Source organism: Lathyrus oleraceus, chromosome 2 (genome assembly GCF_024323335.1).
Source record: "Lathyrus oleraceus cultivar Zhongwan6 chromosome 2, CAAS_Psat_ZW6_1.0, whole genome shotgun sequence".
In the NCBI taxonomy this organism is placed as follows: Eukaryota; Viridiplantae; Streptophyta; class Magnoliopsida; order Fabales; family Fabaceae; genus Lathyrus; species Lathyrus oleraceus.
Window position 1 is genome coordinate 111,614,293 of NC_066580.1, and position 20,095 is coordinate 111,634,387.

The following is a 20,095-nucleotide window of genomic DNA, read 5'->3' on the forward strand; positions in this document are numbered from 1 at the left end:
GGTATTAAGTGATAGGATTAAACAGTTGGTTTAAGGTCTGAATTAATACTGCTAATAGTGGATTTCCTCCCTGGCTTGGTAGCCCCCAGACGTAGGTGTGTGTGACACCGAACTGGGTAAACAATTCCTTGTGTTATTTACTGCACTTACATTTATCTGCTGTTTACATTCCTGTCTGCGCAGAATCGGATGTCATAACATCCTGTGTGACATCGATAATCTGTTAACTAGAATTTCAATATGTATCGGTACCAGGGTGTATGATTTTAAATAAATGAGTTCAATACTGCGAAATCGTCGTGATGAGTTTGAGAAAAGTTCCAATTTTTATAGTTGAGCAAAAGTAATTCGGTCGAGCGAGAGAAAACGAATTATTCATCATCGATAGGGCAACAGGTTGGTAAAAACAGGTGTTGTTCATATTTATCTATATTCTATAAATTTTGTCAAAACTCTCGTAATAGAAGTGACTCGGATCGTACGGATCTGTCAAAGTGAGAACCATGACCTTAAGTCATGTTTGTCTCCATTGTGATTTAGTAACTTTCAATTAAGATATTTTCTATAAGTGCTTTTTATTTAAGTTATTTTTGAAAATTCTTGATATTTGATATGTCTAGATATACATCGATAAAACATATTTCGGTACTCAATCCATTGGTCCTTTTGGTTTGATAATTTTTTACTACTTTGCATAGACGTGTACTTGCGGCGTGTCAACTATGAGTCAAGGATATTACAACCTTCAACAAAGCATTGTTATATAAGTGGAAATGGAGGATACTTAGTGATTATAAATATACTTGGGTTGGCATTATATAACATATGTACGAAGACCTTAAGATAAGATGTTATTTAATGAATAACCAAGAAGAAGCAAGAATGAATCATTGTAGTGGAAGGATCTCCAATCGAGAGGAAGGAGTGTACCATTAGAGGACCGGTAGTTCTCAAATTATATAACATGTATGTTGGGTGCAAGATATGGAGCGACATCCTGGAAAGATAAATATCTAGGCCCATAACCATTATATAACAATTTGTCTGCCAAACCAGATTTGAGTGTGGAGGAAATGAGCTTATGGAGTGAGGGATCTTGGACTTGGGACCTTCGTATTGATGGAACAGGTGTTGAAGGGAATATTGTTGAGATGTGTGAAGAATTTAAGGTGCTTCTTATAGAAATCATGCCAAGAAGAAATGTGGAGGATGAGTATGGTTGGACACCTAGTGTTAATGGGATATTTACATTTAAAACATGTTATCAATGGCTCATGTGCATGGAGGAAGATTATGATTTGGAAGACATTTCAAAGGAAGCTGTGAAGAGAATTTTGATGATTAAAGTCCCATTGAAGATCAAGATCTTTGACTAGAGATTATTCCTAAATAGGCTACCAACATGTGATCAACTGTCAAGAAGAGGAATTTTATAGTATGGGAATGATATTTTATTTTAGAAAGGAAGATACTTTAATCTATTTGTTGTTTCAATGTCCTTTCGCTGTCAAAATATGGAAAATGGTGTTTGGATGGCTTAATATTAGTGATATGAATGAGGTGAATAGTAAACATTTCATATACTACTCATTGGCACTGGAAGGAAAAGTTTTTAAACATAAAGAAAACATGGTTTGACTGGCGACTTGTGGTGTTATGGCTCAAAAGAAACAATCTACTATCAACCCTTAAAAAATTTATTGCATGCTTTTACATACTTTCCTTTCCACTTTTTTAAACTTACACTAACAATTGGAAATTATCGTAATCAACAAATGTCCAATATTAATCTCAACCAACCCTTTATTCCATGCCAAATGTCAATCATTCTTTGGCTAACTAATACAAAGGTTTCCCCCATTCCCACCAAAACCAAATCACACGCCTAGAACGTCTCTCACATATTTTCCATTCTACAACTTTATCATATTCATTTCTTTTCGTGTCCTTACTTCTCTCTGATAGCAGCGCCTCTTTGCACGGTGTCCTTACTTCTCTCCGACATCAACTCCTCTTCCCACGGTGTCTCTTGAAAACTTCTCTGTCGCTCAAACACAACAACTGAGAAAGGTTTGCACAACTAATTTGATAATGTATTTTTCTGAGATGATGAAATCTCTGGAATACCAGGTGCTAAAATGTAGTCGATTTTGTGATGTTTTTATCGACAACTTTGATTGTGACATAAGGTTCACTACCATTGTTGTTTATTTCTTAGTTTCGTATTGCTTTCTATTTTTCACGCTTTTTATTTTACAATGAAGATTCAGTAGTGTTGAACAATGAAGTTTTCCTAATGAAATCTTTTTCTATTAAGATGTTTTTTGTGTTTACTACCATTATTGTTTAGTATGAAGATTCAGCAGTGTTTGAACAATGAAGATGTTATTTATAAAGATATGGATTTGTGTTATCTGAAGCAAGTTATTTGTAGAGATATGGATATGTGTTATCTGAAGCAAGTTATTTGTAGAGATATGGATTTGTGTTTCTCTTCGTAGGTGATGAAATCTTTTTCCTGCAAGTCTTTTTACTTTGCTCTGTCATTGGTTTTACATGTAACTGGTGTGTTTTTCATGTAGCATGTTACTTTAGTCTATCATTTTTTTTAGTTGTATCAGTGGTTTTACTTTGCTCCTCATATTATTCATGTTTTTCATGTTGTATGTCATATATCTCTCAATTGTTTTGTCTAACTTATCTTCATATGTTTAGTTCTTTACATTTTTCCAGATTTATAAGCAACCATGTCAAGACCACCTATTATCATCAAGGGTTTGGTGAAAGGAAATCATGTGCGAAAAATGCTAATTAGAGTTGCTAACCTTTGGGTTGTGAAAGAGAAAAATGGATTGCATCATCTCGAAATGGTCATACAAGATGCGAAGGTAATAGTTTTCCACACTATTTGTATATATCTTTCGTTCATGCTGTTAAATAAACAACCACATTGTAGGGTGATCAAATTCATGTGACAACTCGAAATCGAGAGTTTAAAGATTGCATTGAACAACTTATCGAGAATGAAACCTATTGTCTTTATAATGGAGATCATATGGTTAATGAAGGCAATTTCAAGGTATGCCTCAACAAGTTGAAACTTGTATTCAATGGAGGAACCACTATTTCAAAAATGGAAATAACAGCAATTCTGCCACACCAGTTCAAATTTAAGCCAAATGTCGATTTTCTTAGTGGAAATTTTAACATGGATCTCTTAGATGGTGACCTTTATTTTATGTTACATATCGTATGTTTTAAATTCTTTGACACTAGATGCATTTTCAGAAAACTTCAATTCAACGTTAGATGTTGTAGGTGTTCTACAAGATGTTGTCAAAACACAAACGGACGGTGGTGGTAAGAAACCTTGTGTCAATATAACTCTATGTGATGAAGCTGGAAATGTTATTGAGGTTGCATTATGGGAAGATTACGGTAAACAATTCATGAACAATAACAACTCTAACAATTCTCCTGGTCCAACACTCCTTATTTTAACACATGCATGGTTTAAGGAAAATTAAGGCTAGCCATCTATTTCTAAACATAGCTCTGATGCTTCCATTGTATTTGGTTATAATATGTAACTAAAATTCTCTATATGAGGTGCAACTTCTGGATTTCCTAGCCTATAAAATGAATGGAATGGATTGAGACTTCATATTAACTTAGACCATCCCCAAGTTCACGCTTTTAAATCCAAGTACGAAAATTTTTGTTGAAACTTTTCATTATAGCCATACTTGACTACTATTCAGTATACTTCCATATCCTTCATGTAATTTTCATTTACATATTGGCATAGGTTATCATTAACCTAATCAATAATTTCACCGTCTCATTCTCTCACCCAAACATCATATTCATTTGTACAATCTGGCAACAAGAACTGGACAAAATCGAATGAGATCAAGAGCATCCGTCAAATCAGTGAAATCAAAAAGGGTTGTCGTTGTTTTTGGCATTCAAAGTTGATAGTCGTATTCATATAATTACTAACTGTTGTACCCCAAAATTTTCCTCCCCATTTTTTTCATATCTCTACTTGGCTAGGGTTCAGTTGCATACATTAATAACTCATGCATAAGCATCATTCATTCCCTCAAGGGATTACCAGGGATTCCAAATTATTGGCTTGTGGAGCTAGGGTTTGCTTGTATGTTAACTTGAAAGGTGTGGCTTGGACTTGCACCAACGCTCAGGGGCCTTCAGAACCCTAATTTCTTGATGTTGGAGGTATGGGTTCAATAGAGGAATATTCAGGAAAACCTCAAGGCTTTCTAACCCTAATGCTTGAAGATTTGGGCATGAAGCTTTGATTTTGTTTGTGAATCATCTTGATTTATTCAAAGATCCTGGCATGCCTCAGGTAAACCCAATCAAGAAAGATTTGGTTTAAAGGTATCTTACAACTTGATTCTTCATCTGGATGATCTTCAAACCTTAGTTCCACCCAATTCATCATCCATTGTGTGCTTGGTCATTGCCCATCATAACTCCTTGTATTTGGTTCATTCATGTTGATTTTGGTTTGGTTCTATCCATGTGTGCTTAAGGCCATTGGTCCTAGACCAAGTCTTTGGTCCTATGAACTTCCAAGTGCCTAACCTTTGATTTGTTTGGTCCATTCATGTTGAGTCCATCCAAGTACATTTCATGACATTTCCCAATGCTTAGTGTTTGGTTTATGTATCTTTGGTTCATGTTTATCATTGTCTATGCAAGTCAAGGTGATTCATGTTATTGGTTTATTCAAGGCGTTCATGTGCATCCTAAGCCATATTCATGGTTCATTTCAATCATATCCATTCAAGATTAAATCACCTTCATTCAAGACCATTTCCCAACCATTTCCAATCCATTTCATTCAAAAAAAACTTCAAATTCCATTACAAAGCAATAAGATGTCCATTACATGAAAAATGACAAATTTTGGCAACTTTGACCAAGTGTTGACTTTGGTCAACAATTGACTTTTTGGTCAACTTTGACCAAAGTCAACTCACAACCCCTAAACCTAATCATACTTATTTCATCCTAATCTCCCATTTCAATGCCATGATCAATGTGTCCATGAAAAAAACCATCCTTTGCATCAAGATTTGGTCATTTAACATTGCCTTGAAACCATGACCATATCATCACCCTGCTGCCATATCAATCCAAATGCCTTGATAAACCTATAATTGTCCCTGCAATAGACTTTGGTTCAGAGCTTCATTAAACACAAAACATGAATGGAAACCACAACAATTTTGCACCAAAACCTGTTAGATACCATTGCCCTATTTTGAGCCAACCAAGAACCATAGTGCAACCTGCAGCAAACCCTGCAGTGACCAAGTCATGAGCCTTCTACAGAACCAGAAGAAAGTCATCTAAGAATGCCATAGCAGGGATTCACTTCAGATCATACATCAGACTTGCCATGATAGTTCAACAACAATATGTCAAATCCTGCAATGCAAAATATCGAGCAAGCAACCACCTTGCACAACAACATGACCTGCTACAACACCAAAGGCCAAAAGACCACCACAAGCAACAACCCAATGCAACAAAGCACAAATCCAAATCATAAAATGTAAAATCAGGGTATGGAATCAAAATGGCAATACAAATCATGACATGAACCCATGAGTATGATGCAGTATGGAAGCATGATGCAACATATGAGCCAATGGACTATGGCCATGAACACACCAAGTCAGAAATGTAAGCCATTCACCTGCTGCAGAATGAGTGATGACCACTTCCACATCAACATTGATCAATGCATTGCTTCATGCCATTCCATATCAGAACCTACAAATGGCAACACCAGTCTAAGAAAAATCAGTTCAATTCAGGGCATTGTTCAAGCTGCTTATCACCACCAACATTGAACCTGATGGATTAAAGCAATACAACCATAAAGATCATGGACTCAATATGCAAATCAGGAAATAAACCCTACAAAGCCAGTGCACATGACCAGGTCCACCCCAAAATAATTCACCTATCATACACCACATCAATCCAACAATAACATGCATAAGAGCTTGATTCTGTTTAGCCTAACATCAATCACATTTCATTCTAATAACATACATTCATGGTATGCAATGTCATACAACAATATTACATGCCTGCATCAAGTCTCAACTGCTGCAGTATACCATGAAAACATCACAGCAGGAGCAAATCAAAGCAGTCATGTAGTTCATCATGATTCATCTTGCATCCAACACCAGGTTCAAACTGTTGTAGAAAACCTACAAAATAGCAATAATCAGCAGCAGGGAAATGGTTGACATGAGTTCAGTTCATCATCATTCACAGTATGGTAGCAACAATCAAATTCATCATGGATAGCATCTTGCATCAGACCTAACCACATCAACAAAAAATCATACAAACAATAGCAACACATTATGTATTGTGAACCTGCAACAAGACCTCATACCACACCAAACCACAACAGCCCTGCACAAACACCATCCTGCAGTAACACTGCAGACCAAGGCAAGGGAATGACCAACACCTGCAGCATCCATGTTCATCATCAACCAAGCACACACGTTGGCCAAACATCATCATTGCACTAGCTAAACAAAAGCCCATAGATTCATCAAGTTAACAAAACTGGGAATAAACCACACAAATCATTGTAATATCCAAACCTGCAGGAATAGAGTAAGTGAAGACACACATACACCAATGACCATGCATATTAGATTGTGGCATAGTGACTAGAGTTGGAACATCACCTAAGAACAACACTACATTATAAAGTGGCCAATGAAGCAAATAGGTCATTGTCTAAACCAGTCTAGCAGTAACTCAAATCCCTAACAACTGGCAATAGATTGAAGCCTGTTCAGCAGGTCAAGAATCAAACTTCAAGGCCAATTTCATTTAAGGAATAACCTATTGCAGCCAGTTATTCAAAGAAAAACCAATTAACCAACTTAAGAATTGCACTAACCTCTGACTTAGTGAGCTAACTAACTGAACTCACTGAGTCCATTCTAACTGTTTCCCGAGCTAACTCCAAACCTAAATCATAACTAACCCCTAACCTACACCAATCCAAGCCTAAACCCTATAAATTAACACCACCTCCCTTATTTCTGAACCCTTGGCAATCATTGCACTCTCATCATTTGCGAATCCTTTCCCTCACTACATGCACTCTCCCAAAATAGTTGAAGCTCACAATTAGAGATTCAAACCTATTGTGCTTAAACTCCTTCAAGGTCTCACTCAATCCAGAAGAAGAAGAAAAAGAAGAAGAAGAAGAAGAAGAAGAAGAAGTATCACGAGAAGAAGAGGAAGTGATAGGTGAACTAGAGGCAAGGACATATAAGCACTTACCTGACTCCGGAGAAATCTCCGATCATGGTGACTTCTTGATCCTTTATTTTTCCATTTCTCGTGCATATACGGTAGAATGTGAGGAGTGAAACCAAAGCCCCAACCCCAGGGGCTTTGAATCAACACTTCCAGGGTTTAATTTGAAATTGAATGGTTAGGGTTTACAGCATATACTGTTTCGGTTAGAATTCTGGGAGAAGTTTTGTACAAAATTGAGGTTGGATTTAGAAAGAGCACGGTGAGAAGGTTATTGTGATAGCTCAATTTTGGCTTTTGGTGGCCACCGCCGTCGGGAGCGACGACCGGCGCGGTGGCCCATGGAGGAGCTTTGTTTCATGCAAGTGAGCGCTGACCAGTGAAGGGCGCGCATTATTGAGGGATTCAAAAGCATGGACTTCATGTTTCAGTCAGTGTGGTGGTAGTTGGGCTTTGCCTCATTCTAGCCCAATGAAAATCCAATACTTACTCTCCGTTTTCCGTTTCTAAGTTGTGGAGCTCGAAGTCTCAAGTCAAGATCTTCAATCAAGGCATCCTCAGCCACATCAAGCAGCGGATTATACAAGACAAATCAAAGGTCAACACTTGGTAAACACGATTCAAATTGTATGAAATGAGCCTTAAGTAATAGGGAATTATGAGACGGAGTCACTCCTATCCTCGTCTATAGCGACTTTGTGTATGGGGCGTAGGCCCCAAATATTCAAAGTGTTCTCCCTTATTCATAGACTTTAGTGTAATGAGAATCGATTAAATTACCAAGTCTTCTTCACACGAAATCAACATCAACACAAGGATCGACTAGGAAGATTCTTTACCAATAACTTGACAGTTAAGAGAAGTACCACGCGCTACGATCCTTAAGTAATAGGGAATTACGAGACGGAGTCCCTCCTATCCTCGTCTAGAGAGACTTTGCGTATGGGGCATAGGCCCCAAATATTCAAAGCGTTCGCCCTTATTCATAGACTTTAGTGTGATTCCTATCAATCGTCTGTCAAGCCTCCTATTATTCATCCTCCATTCTATTCATCTCTACTCAATCATTCAATCATATTCTTTTGCCTCAAATCACCTTGTTTTCAACCGTAGTAGGCGGAACTACGATTGCTCTGATTTCCTTATTGCACTATAAGGATACATAGGCAGGAGAACCCAGCTTCTTCGTGAGCTACCCTACTTATTAATCACTTAATTCTTCATGCATTCAATCTATACCATCCTTTTGAGATCAATTATACTTCTCCTTGGACTCCTTATTTATCCTCTTAGGATGATCTAGTGACAATCCACCTCATCAATCGAGAGTTGTTTGGCTCGTACCCAAACATTTAATTCACTCATTTCGGCTAAGATGCCACTTTTCTCTTCGATTTGGAGTCTATCCCTTTCTTGGATCCAAGATACTATTCTTATTTGATCTCGAACTATTTGTTCCCCATCCGATGATATAATGTTCCTTGTACACCATAATACTTTCTCTTGGGCCCCGCTTTTACCCCTTTGAGACATTGTAGCACCAGTTCATCTTATGAATCAAGAGTTGTTTGGATCGTACCCAGACATTCAATTCATTCCTTCGGTTGAGAGTCTTGTTTACTCTTTGATTCCAAGTCCCATCCATTTGTGGGTTCCCTCGATACCATTCTGTTGGTACAAGTTATACTTTTCATCATTGTATGTCTATCTCTCTATTCTCGTGGTTCCGAACTACGATTGCTCTGACTTTCTCATTGCACGACGAGAATACGTAGGCACGAGGATGTGAATCCTTGGCGAGCATACTCTTAATTATTCCTTCATCCCCCTTAGGGCACCATCCATATCTTTCATTATTCATTACCTACCTTCGATCATAAATCGTTCACCCAGTGACATACTATTTCTTTGACATCAAAATACACTTTTTGTGGAATTCCATATACATCCTTTTAGGACGCCTAATGTAAAGTCCCCATTTCTATCTAGAGTTGTTTGGCTCGTTACTCAGACATCCCTATGGTGAAAATTCAATTTCTCCTATGGATTCCAATACACTTTCACCTTTCGGTTTCAAACAATACTTCTTCAGTCACTTGTCACCAGATATTCATTTATGTGACTTAGGTCACTTCATTCCGTTCATCCCATGATGCATTCATAATCTACCTTCATTCACTCCACGTGATATATCTATTCTTTGAGCCAAATACACTATACCTTTGTGTTCCATCTTGTATCTCCTTGTGAACCAAGAGTTGTTTGGCTCGTATCCCAAACACCTAATTTCTCTCTTTTTCGATTGTTCCAATACATTGATATTATTTTGTAGGCCCTCACTTATTGGTTCGTACTAGTTTTACTCTTGGGCTCATCTTTTCCCCCTTGTTGGAGCCCAAAAAACTATTCTTTGGTTCAGACCATACCTTTGATCACACTTCTTTTCATCTCCTATCACTAGTTCTTTGAACTACGGAGCTTTGAATTCCTCATTGCATTATGAGGATACGTAGGCATGAGGGCCCTAATCCTCACTGAACACTTTATTTATTTATTTCCTTTTCCCATTCTTTTGCGAGTAATCTTAGATATCACATTTGTTCGAGCGAGAACAATCAAAACGGTTCCCATGGAGTACCATGGATGTTTGGGGTGCTAATACATTCCCCTTGCATAATCGACTTCCTTACCCATCATATCTTTTTCCCCCGGGTTTTATCGATGTTTTCCCTTTCCTTATGGAATAAATAAAGTTCGATGGTGACTCTGTTGTATGTTCGAGCGTGCCATACGTTCGGGTATATTTCCGCTAGCTTCACTAACAAATTATGATCTCAAAATAGGAATGTTTTGTCACAACCATTGGCACGTGATCGCGACTTTATGAGTCTATTGGGGTATTAACTGCAAGTGCACAGTCTAATCGCGTAGTAATAAAAGATATCGATCCCACAGGGACTTATGAATCGATATACCGTTTTCTAGGGTTACTTCGTAAAGCTAAGGCGGATTATACTTTGTTGATTAGGGGGAAAAGTAAAACTAAAATAAGATCTAGATTAAATATCAAATATAGCGGTTATCGGTATGTAGTTCATCGTAATTAGGGAATCAAATCTTCATTGGTTTCGTAGTTTTAAAATAAATCTTTTCGGTAGACACTATTGATTTAAAAGCCTTTTCTCAAACTCTCGCTCTGTTGAATAGACTATGACTTTATATTAACGTGCGCTGTCACTAATTAGTTAAGTCCAAAATCACTTTTTGAAAACAATAGAATCTATAGAAACTCTTTTTAAGAAAACACTAACCATTTAAACACCCTTGTCTCAAACTCTCGCTCTGTTGACTTAGATTATATAATTAAACTTAGATGCTTAACTCTCGTCCTCACATTTAACCTTTAAAAATACTTTTTGAAAATGATTAGAATTTAATTAACTCTAAAAATTGCTTTCGCCCTGATTTAAAATTAATGTCCAATTTACACTGTCCAGTTAAAAGCTCAAACTTTCGTTCTATTGGTTTTAACTTCTTTATGTCTTTTACTCTCGTACAAAAACTTTGGTGTTAATTCTATAAATTGAGACCATAAAAAGAGTGATTGTATTTTCAAATAAATCTAAACCAACTTAGTTTTGATTCCTTCATTCCGCTTACTTTACATACCGATATCTAAGTTTATTTAGCCAGACATGCTAAACAAGCCTAAACAATAATTATGCTTACATACAGCCATATCAGACAGACAGTATAAATAAATAACAGTGCAGAGCATATATAAATTAAAACAATAAATTAAAGAACCTGTAAAATTAATAGAAATCTTGATTGTTCTCTAACTTTGATGTTTGAACACTCCACCACAAGCCGGTTGGATTTGTTTTTCACAATCTTCGATCAGACAGTAAAATAAAGGCGAAGGAATAAAATACTATGATCTAACGTAAGGTTAGATCCAGTAAAAATTACACAATAGTTTCCGGTGTAGAAACTATTGTGAGAAAATTAATTGAATGCTTCAAAATTGACTAGAAAAGAAAAGAAATAAAAATTGCTAGGAAAGTAAAGTGCTGAAAGAATTAAAAAGGCAGTAAAATAAATGCAGTGCCGAAAACTGGAAAATTGAGAGAGCCCGTGAGAGCTGCAGGGTTGGATCTATTTATATTACTCCAATTTGTAACCGTTTCCCACAAATTCCTTCAGTAAGTAACCTTCACGCTTCAACGAGTCAAACGGAAGAATAGGCTCAACGTGCCTCTGTTGCGCGTCAAAAGCCAAAAATATAGGAGTGGAGTGTGACGTTCGTCACACCATGTGTTACACTCGTAACACAAGGTAGCAGGGCGTGACGCTCGTCACACCATGTGTGGCGCTCGTCACAGCTTCAGCGCTTAGGCAATTTTGGGCTGGGCTTTAGTGGAATTTCTTCTCATCCTCTTTTTGCACCCCCTTTTCTTCCTTTTTCACTTATGCTTCAAATAAGTTATCTGAGATAAATAGAAGGGAAAATACCAAGTAATATCGAATAATATGAAATAAATTGAAACAAATAATAATATAATTTAATTAAATCGAGTCCAAAAATGTGATATTATTTCATGTTATCAAACTCCCCCATACTTAGATCTTTGCTTGTCCTCAAGCAATATACAGTATAGAAATCAGTTTAAAGTATTAGCCAGATGAAATTTCCAAACACACATCAAGTCGTAATAGGTTGCAAGTAAATCTTGTTTAGAAATAGCCTGAGCTTAATCTTAACATCAACAACTACCGTTACAACCTCAGATAACCCCACCTTATGCAAACCAGTTCGAGTCACGCTATTATAGCTATCCTAGTTCCTTTACTCTTATTTCACCCGTTTTCATTCTAGTGAAATCACATTAAGCCCTTTATCTTTTCGCGCACATAGTGGAGTAACCGGTTAGTGATTCTGATCCCCTTTTTAGCTTGAAGTTCTGGTACATAAGTTGGATAACTTCGTTATTTAGTCCATTGCAAATTGCGGGGGATCGGACCGTAGTCCGCCCTACCAAGTTCAGCACCAGAAACCGCTGAACCAACTCACAATGGATCGTTCATACAATGTTTTTGCAGGGTTCGCAACCTTTGGATTAAATGATCGAGTAAGGATCACCTAACTTAATTAGTGCATTTCCTGATTTCTTTTATATTCTTTTGGGAATCATTCACTTATATTCATCGGCTCTCCACGTAGTTTGCTATTAAGATGGTGTCGGCTTCTCGTATAAACTACTCGGGGTTACTATAAACCTAAAAGTTCAAGGGATTGGTACAATAGGGACTTTTCTGATCTAACATGTTGAGGTTTTTAGAGCGTTGGGGCGGTAATAATTTTTGTCTTAATTTTACTCAAGTTTGATAAAATAGGCAACCTTTATACTTTTTGAGTGTGTTGAATTTTTGTTATGGCTCAAGAAAATTGAGGGGAATAGATAATAAGAATTTTTCACACTAGGGACTTAACTTTAAAATAAATATATATTATAAATATATATTTTTTTAAATTAAAGCAATAAATGAAAGGGAAATAATAATGAAAAGGGAAATACATACTTGAAAAAAAAGAAATGTTGAAAGAGGAGTAATCATAACTGAAAAGAAATGTTGAAAGAGGAGTAATCATAATTGAAACAAAGTTTTTCCCCCCCATACTTAAATGAAACATTGTCCCCAATGTTTTTAGAGAAAAGCGAAAAGAAAGGAAATAAAAAGATAAATATGCTTAATTTTGCCGACGTCCTCTTGTTCTTGGCCCCGGTGATCGTTGACGAACCTCTAAGTCATCAAACCTACTGAGCAAATCGGTGAACCGCTGGTCGGTTATTGCATTCCTCGCTTCCTATTGTTGTTGTTGCATCTGACGCATCAGTTGCATCACTTCGGTATTCTGTGCATGCATGGCATCAATAGCATCCATGATGTCATCATTAGTTGCTGGCCTTCTTCTTCGACGACGTCGGGAGGATGGACCAGTTGCATTATCAGAAGGGTTAAGCGGGGCTGACTGTTGTTCAAGACATTGATCACCTTGCTCCATTTCTTCAAACTCGTTCGGGGCCGGGTTTGCTTGTGTAGGCTCGGTAGCTTCGGGAGCATTAAGGTCGTAGATGAATCGGTCGGGGTTGGTGACATCTGTGAGGGCAATGTTGGGTAAAACAACGCTTGGGACTTCTTGGTTATTCACCATAAGATAATACCTTCCGCCTATCCTGTTTTTGATTAAGCGGCTAGAGCGACAATAGCTTATATCCATAAATAGGGGTGGGAGAGCTTGTAAATTTTGAAGTCGGTCCCCTAGATTCAAACCGAGTGCTATGGAGGTTATTAATCCTCCAATCACGAAAGGTTGGCGCCCTCTAGCACATAGGGTGCGGATATGGTGAAATAAGAAAGAAGCGGCGTTTACCTTTGTATCCATTGCAAAGACGCAGTGGAGGAAGAATAATTCCTTGGCATTGACTTTGCTGTTGTTGGGTCGGCCGAAAATGGTGTTTTGCAGAATGCGGATAAAATACCGGATGGTTGGGTTGTGTATGTGGGAAGCAAGTAGTACATCCCAATTATCGGTTTCCACACCGGATATTTTTCTAAAGAGGTCGAAGGCGTTTATGGGCCAATGTGAGTTCGGGGGGATTCTTGGGTGGACTTGGTCTCCTACAGGGAATTGTAGCATGGCACTTAATTGATCCTGGGATAGTGAGTACTCGGTGTTGAACATGCGGAAAGTTGCGGTACCGGTTAAGTATTCGTCTTCACCGGTAGGAGTGTTGTATGAATAAGAACTTAAAAATTCTAAGGTGAGTGACGGGTAGGTAGGTTGATTGTGTGTGCAAAGAAAGGTTAAATCAGCAAGGCGGAGCATCCATTGTATACCTTGAAGTAATCCTAATTCTTGTAAACAATTTAAATCAGGATACCTGGTAGATACGACACCTCGCTGTTGGAAACGCTCGAACTGCTCCCTTTGATAATTATCATCTTCGGATCGGAAGATAATATTTTCGAATTGTTGGTTGCCCGCCATACTGATAAGTGGGTTGAAAGAATTAAAAGGAATGAAAAAATGGATTTTTTTTGTTTATAGAATGGTTTGTGGTGTATGAAGAAAGGTATGGTAGGTATTTATAGGAAAAGTTTTGGAAGTTGGAAGGGGAGTGGGTGAGAGAAAAATAAATGTGGGTGAATGTGAGTAAATGGGTGAATGAATGGGGAAGGTAAAAAGTGGGGTGGTGTAACGGTCGTGTCCCCAACGGTTACTAACGTTCACCTATTCTGAAGCTGTCACGCTCGTGACAGAAGGTGTTACGGGCGTCACAGGCACTTGGTGTGATGACCGTGATGGCGTGTGTGACGCTCGTCACACAGTCAGCTTGCAACGGTCACAGCTTGCGTGGGTGCTTCATAATTTGTTTTTATTATTATTAATATATTTAATTTTTAATTTTCTTTGTTATGTATTTTGTTTATATTTATTGTTTTATTGTTTTATTTTATTTGCTATTGTAATGCTTTTAAATTGTCTTGCATGCTATTCTATTACCATAATATATGTATTTCTTTAACACGCATTGTCATTAGTAGCATATAATGGATATCATTACTTGTAATTATAGAAATTGCATAGATCAAAATAAAATAAACCAATAATGCCAATAGCTTCAATAAATATAAAGTAATATTTAAAATAAAAGAAAACATGGAAAAACAAATACTAAAATTAAAAATATAATGTCAAACAAAACTATAAATCCTAAGACTAAAACTAATTAACTCTAATTCTTCTAGCCATTTGTAGGATCTTTTGTTGGAGGGGCAAAGGAATCGACACGGCGGTTCAGCTCGAGGAAGTGATTTGTCATAGTAGTCATGTATTGCACAATTTCATGTCCCATCATATTTAACTCTTCTCTCATGGCCGCTTGTTCTGACATCAGAGCTTGAATAGCAGTGTTATAATCAGTTCCAGGCAATTGATGTTTAGGATCAGGTATTGCAGATTCTGCGGACGGGATAGGACGAGGTGGAGAGGCAACATCATGGTAACCAGATGGTGTCTGTGGGTCAGACTCAACATAAGAAACCTGGTCGTCACAAATCTCATAGTCTTGGATGGATTCAGTAGATCTAACAGGGGAAGGTATTCCATTCAGGTTGTAGAGCCAGTTATTTCGGTTATGAACACTCGTCATCGGGCTAGGCAAGGTGAATAGGCAAAGAACTTGGTTGTTAATTATTAACTCAAATTCTTCAGGTCCAAGATTTCTGATAAACAGAGTGTTGAAGAGGAAAGGTATACTCATGGGCTCAATGCCACAGAAAGGACTCAAGTCAAGCATGGGTTGGCGTAATCCGATAGCATTACCAATCATGGTTATCAATCCCCCTATTTGAATTGGTGCTCGGTCATCTTGAATAAGGCGGTCAAAATTTGCCAACATATAAGTGGCACCATTCACTGGACGGTTCTGGGAAGCACAAAATATTATGAAGAGCTCATCACGAGATACTGTGGTATTGTTTGATTTCTTCCCTAAAAGAGTGTGTGCCAGGATTTTGTGGAAATAACGAAATGCTGGGTTATGAATGTTTCCAGAAAGAAACTCATGTTCCTCAGGGTCGTCATTACCCGTCAAACTTCCCCAAAAATGTTCAAGCTCTCTATATTCAAAAAGGTCTTCTTGGCTCATGGTGAATGTATCAAAAGAGGTAGGGAACCCTAAAAGGTTAGTAAAGTCTTGAGTATTAAATTGATACTCCATATTGAACATCCTGAACTGGATGAAACCTCTGCTTATTCCTTTTCCATGGCTTGGTAGATAGATCAGGGAGCTAAGGAATTCTAGAGTTAGCCTCCGGTAAGTGACAAATTGTCTTCGAATAGGAGTGGTTTCCCATCCTATTTGACTCAGCAGATACATGACACTCTCTCTTAGTCCAAGGGCAGTCATTGCCCAATCATCAGCATAGAAACTAGGTAGCATCTCTCTCTCTGCTAGTTCTTCAAACTTTTGTTTCTGAGCTTTCCCTCTGAATTTGATACCCATACGATCAATTTGTCCCATCAGGTTAGTGTTAACTAAAGAAAAGAAAAACAAGAGTTTTAGTTAGGATTTGGCCAAATGCCGAAAGAAAAGAAGAAATATTTAATTAAAATAAAGAATACGAAGAATGAGAACTAAATAAAATTTTAAAAGAATAATCAAAGAAGAAATAGAAATAAAAATTTGTGGGTTGCCTCCCACGAAGCGCTTTGTTTAATGTCGCAAGCTCGACATAAAAACTATTAAATATAATCTATAAATTCTGGAGGCATTACGTCTAAGTGCAGGACTTGCGAATCTTCATTGTTCTCGGCATGATGATAATGTTTTAGACGCTGCCCGTTTACGATAAATGGTTCAATAGATTTTCCTTTAATTTCCACAGCTCCACTGGGAAAGACATTGGTGATTTGGAAAGGGCCTGACCATCTAGAGCGTAGTTTTCCTGGGAATAACTTCAGTCTAGAGTTGAACAGAAGGACTACATCGCCTTGTTTGAAGGTTTTTCTTGATATACGTTTATCATGCCATTTTTTCGTTCTTTCTTTGTAGATTCTGGCATTTTCGTAGGCGTCTTGTCGAAGTTCCTCTAATTCGTTTATGTCAAGGATTCGCTTTTCACCAGCGGCCTTATAGTTTAAATTTAGATTTTTAATAGCCCAATAGGCCTTATGTTCTAATTCTACCGGGAGGTGGCAAGATTTTCCATAAATAAGCTTAAATGGGGTTGTCCCTATGGGAGTTTTGTAAGCGGTTCGATAAGCCCATAAAGCTTCGGGTAATTTTGCTGACCAGTCTTTTCTTAATGTAGCGACTGTCTTTTCCAATATTTGTTTAATTTCTCTATTGGACACTTCCACTTATCCACTAGTTTGAGGATGGTAAGGTGTTGCTACTCTATGCTTTACACCATACTTAAACAATAATTTTTCGAATATTCTAGATATGAAATGTGATCCTCCGTCACTGACGACTATTCTTGGGACACCAAATCTTGGGAAAATTATATTCTTAAAGAGTCTAGTTACTACTCGTGTGTCGTTTGTTGGAGAAGCTATAGCTTCAATCCACTTTGATACGTAGTCAACCGCTACGAGTATGTACTTGTTACCGAAAGAAGGTGGAAAAGGTCCCATGAAATCTATTCCCCACACGTCGAAAATCTCTACTTCCAAAATGCCCTTTTGTGGCATCTCGTCACGTCTAGATATGTTTCCCGTGCGTTGACACCTATCGCATTTCTTGACAGCATTATGTACATCTTTCCATATGTTTGGCCAATAAAGACCGGCTTGTAGGATTTTAGAGCAGGTCTTGGATGTACTTGCGTGTCCACCATAGGGAGCGGAATGACAATGTTGGATTATACTTTCTACTTCTTCTTCAGGTATACAGCGACGGAAAATACCATCGGGGCCTCTTTTGAAAAGTAAAGGGTCGTCCCAATAATAATGTTTTATGTCATGGAAGAATCGTTTCTTTTGTTGGTAAGATAAATTAGGTGGAACTATTCCGGCAGCTAAATAATTGACGAAATCAGCGTACCATGGTGTAACACATATAGCTAAGGTGGTCTCTACCTGTTTATCAGCTCTATTTTCTTCCAAAGTAGCTATAAGTTTATCGTACGAGAAGTCATCGTTGATCGATGTTCTTTTCGGTTCCAGATTTTCTAGTCTAGAAAGGTGATCTGCTACTACGTTTTCAGTTCCTTTCTTATCTTTGATTTCCAAGTCAAATTCTTGTAGCAACAAAATCCACCTTAGGAGTCTAGGTTTAGCGTCCTTTTTTGTTAAGAGGTATCTAATGGCGGCGTGATCAGTGTAAACGATTATTTTAGCTCAGACCAAGTAGGAACGAAATTTATCTAGCGCAAATACTACTGCTAAAAGTTCTTTCTCGGTCGTGGCGTAATTCATTTGTGCTTCATCTAGGGTTCTACTCGCATAATATATGACGTGAAGTTTTTTATCTTTTCGTTGTCCTAAAACAGCGCCTACGGCGTAGTCACTTGCGTCACACATTATTTCGAATGGTTCATTCCAATCCGGAGTCTGCATTATGGGTGCGGAGATCAATGCTTGTTTAAGTGTTTGAAACGCTTCTAAGCATTTACTGTCGAATATGAATTCAGCATCTTTCATTAGTAGTCTGGTTAAAGGTTTAGTTATTTTAGAGAAATCTTTAATGAATCGTCGGTAGAAACCGGCATGTCCTAAGAAGCTTCGTACTTCCCTCACAGTTTTCGGAGGTTGAAGGTTTTCGATTACTTCTATTTTGGCTTTGTCTACTTCGATTCCTCTATTTGATATAATGTGTCCCAAAACAATTCCTTCTTGTACCATAAAGTGACATTTTTCCCAATTAAGTACTAGGTTTACTTTTACACATCGCTCTAGAACTCTTTCTAGGTTTTCCAGACATTCTTCGAAACTTTGTCCGCATACGGAAAAGTCATCCATAAAGACTTCCATGATGTTTTCGAGAAAATCGGCGAATATTGCCATCATGCACCTTTGGAAGGTTGCAGGAGCATTGCACAAGCCAAACGGCATTCGTCGATAAGCGAAGGTACCAAAAGGACATGTGAACGTTGTTTTTTCTTGGTCATCAGGATGAATTGGTATTTGAAAGAAGCCTGAGTAACCGTCTAGATAGCAGAAATGAGAATGCTTTGCTAATCGTTCTAACATCTGGTCTATGAATGGTAAAGGAAAGTGATCTTTTCGGGTTGCTTTGTTTAGCTTTCTATAATCAATGCACATTCTCCATCCCGATTCGATTCGTTTGGTTATAGTTTCTCCTTTTTCATTTTTGATAACTGTTATACCTCCTTTCTTTGGTACTACGTGTACAGGACTAACCCATTTGCTATCAGATATAGGATATATGATACCTGCCTCTAATAACTTCGTTACTTCCTTCTTCACTACCTCACTCAGGATCGGGTTTAGTCTCCTCTGATGTTCCCTAGAAGTTTTACAGTCCTCTTCTAGCATGATGCGATGCATACAAATAGAAGGACTTATCCCTTTAAGATCGGTGATGTTGTATCCTAGTGCGGTTGGATATTTTCTTAAGATATGTAGGAGCTTTTCGATTTCGAGTTTTCCTAGGTCTGCATTAACTATCACTGGTTGTTCAAGTTCTGAGTCTAGGAATTCATATCTCAGATTTTTGGGAAGTGTTTTCAGGTCGAGGGTTGGTTTCTTAAGGCATTGCGTAGGATCTGGTGTTATTGCTAAACAATGGTTCAGTCTGTCTTCTACACGATAGTCAGATGATTTGTCATTTTCTAATTCTGTTTCTTTTATGCATTCATCGATGATATCCATGAAGTAACATGTGTCATCTATTGCAGGTGCTTTCAAAAATTTGGAAAGAATGAACTCAATTTTCTCTTCTCCTACTTCGAAAGTGAGTCGTCCTCGTTTTACGTCTATGATAGCACTGGCGGTTGCTAAGAAAGGTCTTCCCAATATAATGGGTGTAACTTCATCTTCTCTTATGTCCATAATTATAAAATCGGTTGGGATGTAGAATTGACCTATGCGCACGGGAACGTTTTCGAGAATTCCTACGGGATATCTAACGGAACGATCTGCTAATTGCACAGACATTTTAGTTGGTCTTAATTCTCCCATTTCAAGTCTCTTGCATATGGACAAGGGCATAACACTGATACCGGC